This window comes from Monodon monoceros, unplaced genomic scaffold (genome assembly GCF_005190385.1).
Source record: "Monodon monoceros isolate NGI ecotype Baffin Bay Population unplaced genomic scaffold, NGI_Narwhal_1 Super_Scaffold_22, whole genome shotgun sequence".
NCBI classification, from domain to species: Eukaryota; Metazoa; Chordata; class Mammalia; order Artiodactyla; family Monodontidae; genus Monodon; species Monodon monoceros.
In genome coordinates this window covers 48,213,653-48,221,315 of record NW_021703779.1, presented here as the reverse complement: position 1 = coordinate 48,221,315, position 7,663 = coordinate 48,213,653, and the positions used below count along the sequence as shown (strand labels likewise).

The window sequence follows — 7,663 nt, the reverse complement described above, 5'->3', positions numbered from 1 at the left end:
ATGTGCATATATATTTTCCCCCAAAGAGTTATGCAATACCAGCTTCCATGAACATCAAACCACCAAACTTTGCCCATAGATCATAATTCAGCAATTATCACTAGTTGCATTCTCCTTTTCACTCAACACACACACATTCATACACAGCAACAGGGGAAATTCAAAAGCTTTTACTATCATTTCCACTTAGAGCTATGTCAAAGGTAGTTTCCTTTTTTTTTCCCCGCTGAGTAGCATATTATTATTGATAGCTAATAATATGGAAATTAAAATTAATAAGACTGGTGGGGCCACCCCCACCCATGGCACCACAACCTGGGTCGCACCAGGCCCTCAGAGCCATGGGCCAGCGAGGCCAGCCTCCAAGGGTTAAGTGTCAGTGAGTCTCCAAAATGAGGGGACTCAGCGGTCCCCAGACTTTCACGCAGGGATGGTAGGCATGGGTACGGGATTTGCAGCACACCATGGACTGCACACCTCTCCCTCTGGATGTCTGAGGGAAGTCACACAGCACTCTGTAGGAGAGGAAGACAAAAAATCACGGGGCCACGCCACCGCCCGCCTTCCAGGTGTCCTGCCTGAGTGCTTTTGTAGCACCTGTTATCCGGAATGGAGTACCAGTGCAATGAGTCCTAATTGTCTACTTATTCTGGCTTCACATCCTTAAATCCCAGCAGGTCTTGTCTTGGTGCAGGAATGAAAATAAATGCCGGGAAATAAATAAAGCTTTCTTCTGACTTTGATATTTATGATGGGTATGGGGAAGCTCAAAACAGATCCCTGCTCTCTTTCTCTCTCTTAGGGTAAATGTCACAGTTTGGACACAAATCAAAGACATTATGAGTCAGATTCCAAGAAATCTGAAGAAATCTCCCTGCGTGATGATGCTGAGCATAGCAATACAACAGAGATACATACAGTAGAGCAGGAGGGAGCTGAGGGAGTGGAAGATATGCCTGAAGTGGAAGCAGAAGAAGAGGTGTTCCCTCAAATTTGTGATATTGCTGAAGATGACATAGCCAAAGCTCTCAGAGTCCAGAATCTGCTGCAAAGTGACTTTGCATTCAAACCTGGAATAATTTTGCTGAGATGCAATGTGGCAAACAGCATTTACAGAATTCAGATGATGCTGTAAGGCGTCTGCCTGGTCAATCTCATTATTGACTGAAAACTTTTAAAAAGATACCTTGTGTAAGTAAGTCCCAGTTCTATATGTCCCTAATGAAATCCATTGACAGACCGCACAAACAAAACTCTGTATTTGTTGTATATCTGTATATCCCCATGTGGCCCTTGAACAACCCCCTGCCCTGAGAAAGGACTCTCTTTGCTCTGTGAACCATCAATGCCCTAGAGAAAGAAAGTTATAGCTTTCCTACACAAGTAGAAAGAAATTTTCAGGAGTCTGTGTATAAGATACAACAAACTATATGGAAAGAGACAAGAAATATGGTACAAGGGCAATTTATTGCCTGAGATGAAACACACAACACACAGCTGGCTCTTGTTTGTAATCAAATGATATCTCTTCACTTGAGAGAGCAAATTTCTAGGAAAAAGTTTAAATAAAAAAAACCTTACTCTACAGAAACCTATGGAGCACAAGAAAGATAAATTTCTCCAGGACAATCTATAGAATTGTGATACTTTTTGATATTTTGATAAAATTGAGATTGTCAGAGCTTCAAGAACTTTCCTCTTATAGTTTTCTTAGTTCATGAATATGACAGAGGATATTTTAAATTCATATTCTTTGTGCTGAACCTTGAATGAAAGATTATAAGATAGACATTTTTAAAATATGATAACACTTTCATTTTGTTCTCAAAGGACACACAGAAGAAAATGGCCCTGAGAGATCTGACCACCCTCCCTCTTGAGGTGCCTCTCCTGTATATTGTAATAAAGTTTCCCCGGTATTGTCACCCAGAAATACGGATAGTCAGAATAGAACATTTAGAATGGGGGTGCTGATAAATATGAAACCAAAAGTAGATGTGAAAATGGTAGGGCTTTTAAAAAGAATCCAATCAAATGTGTTTTCCTTTCTGCTTGAATTTGCATGTTTGGAAGCAATTCCTACCACTGATTAGGAGCGCATTTGATAGTGTTTTGGTTAGGGACTCCATGAGTGCTGTTGAGATGTTCCCTGGAGCCTGAAGATCTCCATGCCAGTCATCAACTGTAACTATGGCTTTATTTGAAGAGCTTCTGAAAGGTGTATGTGTCCTGGGCCTTTAAAATCTCTAAATATTAATTTAAATTCTCCTTTAAAATCAATAACCTCTATTATGGCAGCCTTTAAAAATTCTTCTCACACAAAACGCTCTATCCAGGAAATATTTCTCAGCTAGGTGATCAGAGTAGACTGACTGTGTGTGCGTGTGTGTGTGTGTATGTGTGTATGTGTGTTTATTTTTAGATTTGGAATAGAAGTAGGAGATGTGTTTTATTGCCACATCTTCTAGTGCCCCACACTCATAGCAAGCCAGAGGGGTCTCAAATAGTCCGACTCCTTTCCCTCACAACCATTCTGCCCCAGCTGAGAATGAGGGAGAACCATCATGTACAGAGCAGGGACAGGATGATATATTAAGCATGCCATGTTGTAATGAAAGCACCTGATGGGTGATCAGGAGACCTTGTTCTAGTCCAATTCCTGCCACTGAGGATGAATGTGACCATGGACAAGCAATTTACTCTCCTTTACTGTGTAATAAAAAGGATTGGATTGATGGATCTCTAAAGGCCTTTGTCTTCTTCCAGAATGTGAACAACTAGGAACCAGAAAATGGAACAAGGAAAAAAACAGAATTTTATAATGTGATATACATTATAATAGATACAGGAAGGTATAAGCCTACAATGAAAAGATATTCTTATATGTTTACAGCATAATTGATTTCTAATGTTGTCCATTATACTTTTATAGTCACAGGAAAGAATTACAATATATGCTTACTCAGATTTTTTTAAAATACATTTTTATAGGGACCCTTGAGCAAAGACATTCTGCCTAATTTTTCTTTTTCCTTATCTGCACTTCTCCATATCCCCTCCTAACACTGGGGTCTCCTCACATCTTTCTGTAGTATACCTCTTCATACTCATGAACCAACATGTTTCCTGAGGAACTTCTTCCATAATCCTGCAAGTAAGTCAAACCTCCTCCTCTACTAGTACTTATAAAAGATGAGATTCTTCTCATTGTATGGTGACTTAAAGTTCCTTTCTCTCATAGTAGTTTACTACTCACTTTTCTTTTGCAATTCTAATGATAAATATTCATTTGTTTTTGCCATACTGCTTCCTGTATCTCCAATTACATGTACAAATAAAACATTAACCACTCACCCTCCCTGCCTGCCAAAGCTGGATGGTGTTTTGTAAATAAGTGTTTTTATTCTTTACTCTTGACTAAATTTGATTATTTCTAATGCTAATGAAGATTGTGGAAAAGCTTTTGTGAAAAGATTTATCAATCTCTACTTCCTCATAGAGCACCAGGCACAATGTCTCATTCAATTTGGAGTTAAATATATGTTTATAATGTTAAGTATTGGATAACTATATATGTTGAAATTAACAGTTGTAAGCAGGGATTATCAAAATAGCTAAACTGAGAATGAAAAGAGGTAAAGGTGTGGCCTTAGGGATGTGTGTGTGTGTGTGTGCTGTGACTGTATGCATGTACACATGTATAGATTCAGAATTACACATACACAGGGAAATTGTGTGAAATTTTGCCACATGCTGGAGAGCATCCATTTTGAGTACCTGTGGGGCTTACTGCCCACTCTGCAGCTTCACAGAAGAATCTGACAGAATTCCCAATGCCACATGACCTACACCATAAGGTAAACTTATCATCTAACCTAACAAGAGGTCCCCAAAAGTATGATGCCTCAAAGCCATCATTAAAAACCCAAGTTCTGGAGGAGCTTCAAGATGGCAGAAAAGTAAAACGTGGAGATCAACTTCCTACCCACAAATACATCAGAAATACATCTACATGTGGAAAAACACCTACAGAACACTTACTGAATGCTGGCAGAAGACCTCAGACCTCCCAAAAGGCAAGAAACTCTCCACGTACCTGGGAAGGGGAAAAGAAAAAACAGAGACAAAAGAATAGGGACAGGGCCTGCACCAGTGGGAGGGAGCTGTGAAGGAGGAAAATTTCCACACAGTAGGAAGCCCCTTCGCAGGTGGAGACTGTGGGTGACGGACGGGGTAAGCTTCAGAGCCGCGGAAGAGAGCAGAGCAACAGGGGTGTGGAGGGCAAAGTGGAGAGACTTCCACACAGAGGATCGGTGCCGAACAGCACGCACCAGCCCAAGCCTGTCTCATCACCCACAGGGACAGGTTGGGACTGGGAGCTGAGGCTCGGGCTTTGGAGGTCGGATCCCAGGGGGAAGACTGGGGTTGGCTGCGTGAACAGAGACTGAAAGGGCTAGTGTGCCACAGCTAGCCCAGAAGTAGTTGGGGAAAAAGTCTGGAGCTGCGAAGAGACAAAAGACTTTTTCTTGCCTCTTTGTTTCCTGGTGTGCAAGGAGAGGGGATTAAGAGCACCACTTAAAGGGACTCCAGAGACGCGCGAGCCACCGCTATCAGCACGGACCCAAGAGACGGGCATGAGACGCTAAGGCGGCTGCTGCAGCCACCAAGAAGCCTGTGTGCAAGCACAGACCTCTATCCACACCTCCCGTCCCGGGAGCCTGTGAATCCCGCCACTGCCACGGTCCTGTAATCCAGGGACAACTTCCCTGGGAGAAGGCACGGCACACCTAAGGCTGGTGCAACGTCATGCTGGCTTCTGTGACCACAGGCTCCCCCCGCACTCCGTACCCTTTCCTCTCCCCAGCGTCAGTGAGCCAGAGCCCCCGAATCAGCTGCTCCTTTAACCCTGTCTTGACTGAGCTAAGAACAGACGCCTTCAGGTGACCTAAACAGAGGCGGGTCCAAATCCAAAGCTGAACCCAGGAGCTGTGCGAACAAAGAAGAGAAAGGGAAATTTCTTCCAACGGCCTGAGAAGCAGCAGATTAAATCTCCACAATCAACTTGATGTACCCTGCATCTGTGGAATAACTGAATAGAAAACGAATCTTCCCAAATTGAGGAGGTGGACCTTGGGAGCATGATATATATATATATATATTTTTCCCTTTTTCTCTTTTTGGGAGTGTGTATGTGTATGCTTCTCTGTGTGATTTTGTCTGTATAGATTTGTGCTAGCATTTTTCCTAGGGTTCTGTCTGTCCGTGTTTTTGTTTTTGTTTTACTTTTCAAAAAATTATTCCTAATAATTACTTTTTATATTAATAACTATATTTTATTTTATTCTTTCTTTTTTCCCTTCTTTTCTCCCTTTTATTCTGAGCCATGTGGATGACAGGCTCTTGGTGCTGCAGCCAGGCATCAGGGCTGTGCCTCTGAGATGGGAGAGTCAAGTCCAGGACACTGGTCCACAAGAGACCTCCCAGCTCCACATAATATCAAACGGTGAAAATCTCCCAGAGATCTCCATCTCGATGCCAAGACCCAGCTCCACTCAACGACCAGCAAGCTACAGTGCTGGACATCCTATGCCAAACAATTAGCAAGACAGGAACAAAACACCATCCATTAGCAGAGAGGCTGCCTAAAATCATAATAAGGCCACAGACACCCCAAAACACACAACCAGATTTGGAACTGCCCACCAGAAATACAGGATCCAGCCTCAACAACCAGAGCACAGGTACTACCCTCCTCTACAAAGAAGCCTACACAACACACTGAAACAGCTTAAGCCACTGGGGAGAAACAGCGAAAACAACAGGCAATACGAACCTGCAGCCTGCAAAAAGGAGACCCCAAACACAGTAAGTTAAGCAAAATGAGAAAACAGAGAAACACACATCAGATGAAGGAGCAAGGCAAAAACCCACCAGACCTAACAAATGAAGAGGAAATAGGCAGTCTACCTGAAAAAGAATTCAGAATAATGATAGAAAAGATGATCCAAATCTTGGAAATAGAATGGAGAAAATACAAGAAGCATTTAACAAGGAACTAGAAGAACTAAAGAGCAAACAAACAATCATTAACAGCACAATAAATGAAATTAAAAATTCTCTAGAAGGGATCAATAGCAGAATAACTGAGGCAGAAGAACGGATAAGTGACCTGGAAGATAAAATGGTAGAAATAACTACTGCAGAACAGAACAAAGAGAAAAGAATTAAAATAATTGAGGACAGTCTCAGAGACCTCTGGGACAACATTAAATGCAACAACATTCAAATTATAGGGGTCCCCGAAGAAGAAGAGAAAAAGAAAGGGACTGAGAAAATATTTGAAGAGATTATAGTTGAAAACTTCCCTAACATGGGAAAGGAAATAGTTAATCAAGTCCAGGAAGCACAGAGAGTCCCATACAGGATAAATGCAAGGAGAAAAACCACAAGATACATATTAATCAAACTATCAAAAATTAAATACAAAGATTAAATATTAAAAGAAGCAAGGGAAAAGCAATAAATAACACACTAGGGAATCCCCATAAGGTTAACTGCTGATCTTTTAGCAGAAATTCTGATAGCCAGAAGGGAGTGGCAGGACATATTTAAAGTGATGAAGGAGAAAAACCTACAACCAAGATTACTCTACCCAGCAGGGATCTCATTCAGGTTTGATGGAGAATTTAAAACTTTTAGAGAGAAGCAAAAGCTAAGAGAATCCAGCAACACCAAACCAGCCTTACAACAAATGCTAAAGGAACTTCTCTAGGCAGGAAACACAAGAGAAGTTAAAGACCTACAAAAACAAACACAAAACAATTAAGAAAATGGTATTAGGAACATGCATATCAATAATTACCTTAAATGTAAATGTATTACATGCTTCAACAAAAAGACATAGACTGGCTGAATGGATACAAAAACAAGACGATCACACACCAGTCAGAATGGCCATCATCAAAAAATCTAGAAACAGGGGTTTCCCTGGTGGCGCAGTGGTTGAGAGTTCGCCGGCCAATGCAGGGGACACGGGTTCATGCTGTGGTCCGGGAGGATCCCACATGCCACGGAGCAGTTGGGCCCGTGAGCCATGGCCACTGAGCCTGCGTGTCCGGAGGCTGTGCTCCACAACGGGAGAGGCCACAACAGTGAGAGGCCCGCGTACCGCCAAAAAAAAAAAAAAATCTAGAAACAATAAATCCTGGAGAGGGTGTGGAGAAAAGGGAACCCTCTTGCACTGTTGGTGGGAATGTAAATTGATAAAGCCTCCATGGAGAACAGTATGGAAGTTCCTTAAAAAACTAAAAATAGAACTACCATTCGAGCCAGCAATCCCACTACTATGCATATACCCTGAGAACACCATAATTCAAAAAGACTCATGTACCAAAATGTTTATTGCAGCTCTATCTACAATAGATAGAACATGGAAGCAACCTAAGTGCCCACCAACAAATGAATGAACAATGAAAATGTGGCATATATATATACAATGGAATATTGCTCAGCCATAAAAAGAAACGAAATTGAGTTATTTGTAGTGAGGTGGATGGACCTCGAGTCTGTCATACAGAGTGAAGTAAGTCAGAAAGAGAAAAACAAATACCGTATGCTAACACATATATATGGAATCTAAAAAAAACAATGGTCATGAAGAACC

The 7,663-nt window shown here is 41.6% G+C and overlaps 1 pseudogene; it reads left to right on the top strand.

Annotated features, from left to right (window-relative positions):
* Positions 1–677: 677 nt before the first annotated feature.
* LOC114906296 lies at positions 678–1,476 on the top strand (annotated as a pseudogene).
* Positions 1,477–7,663: the final 6,187 nt, after the last annotated feature.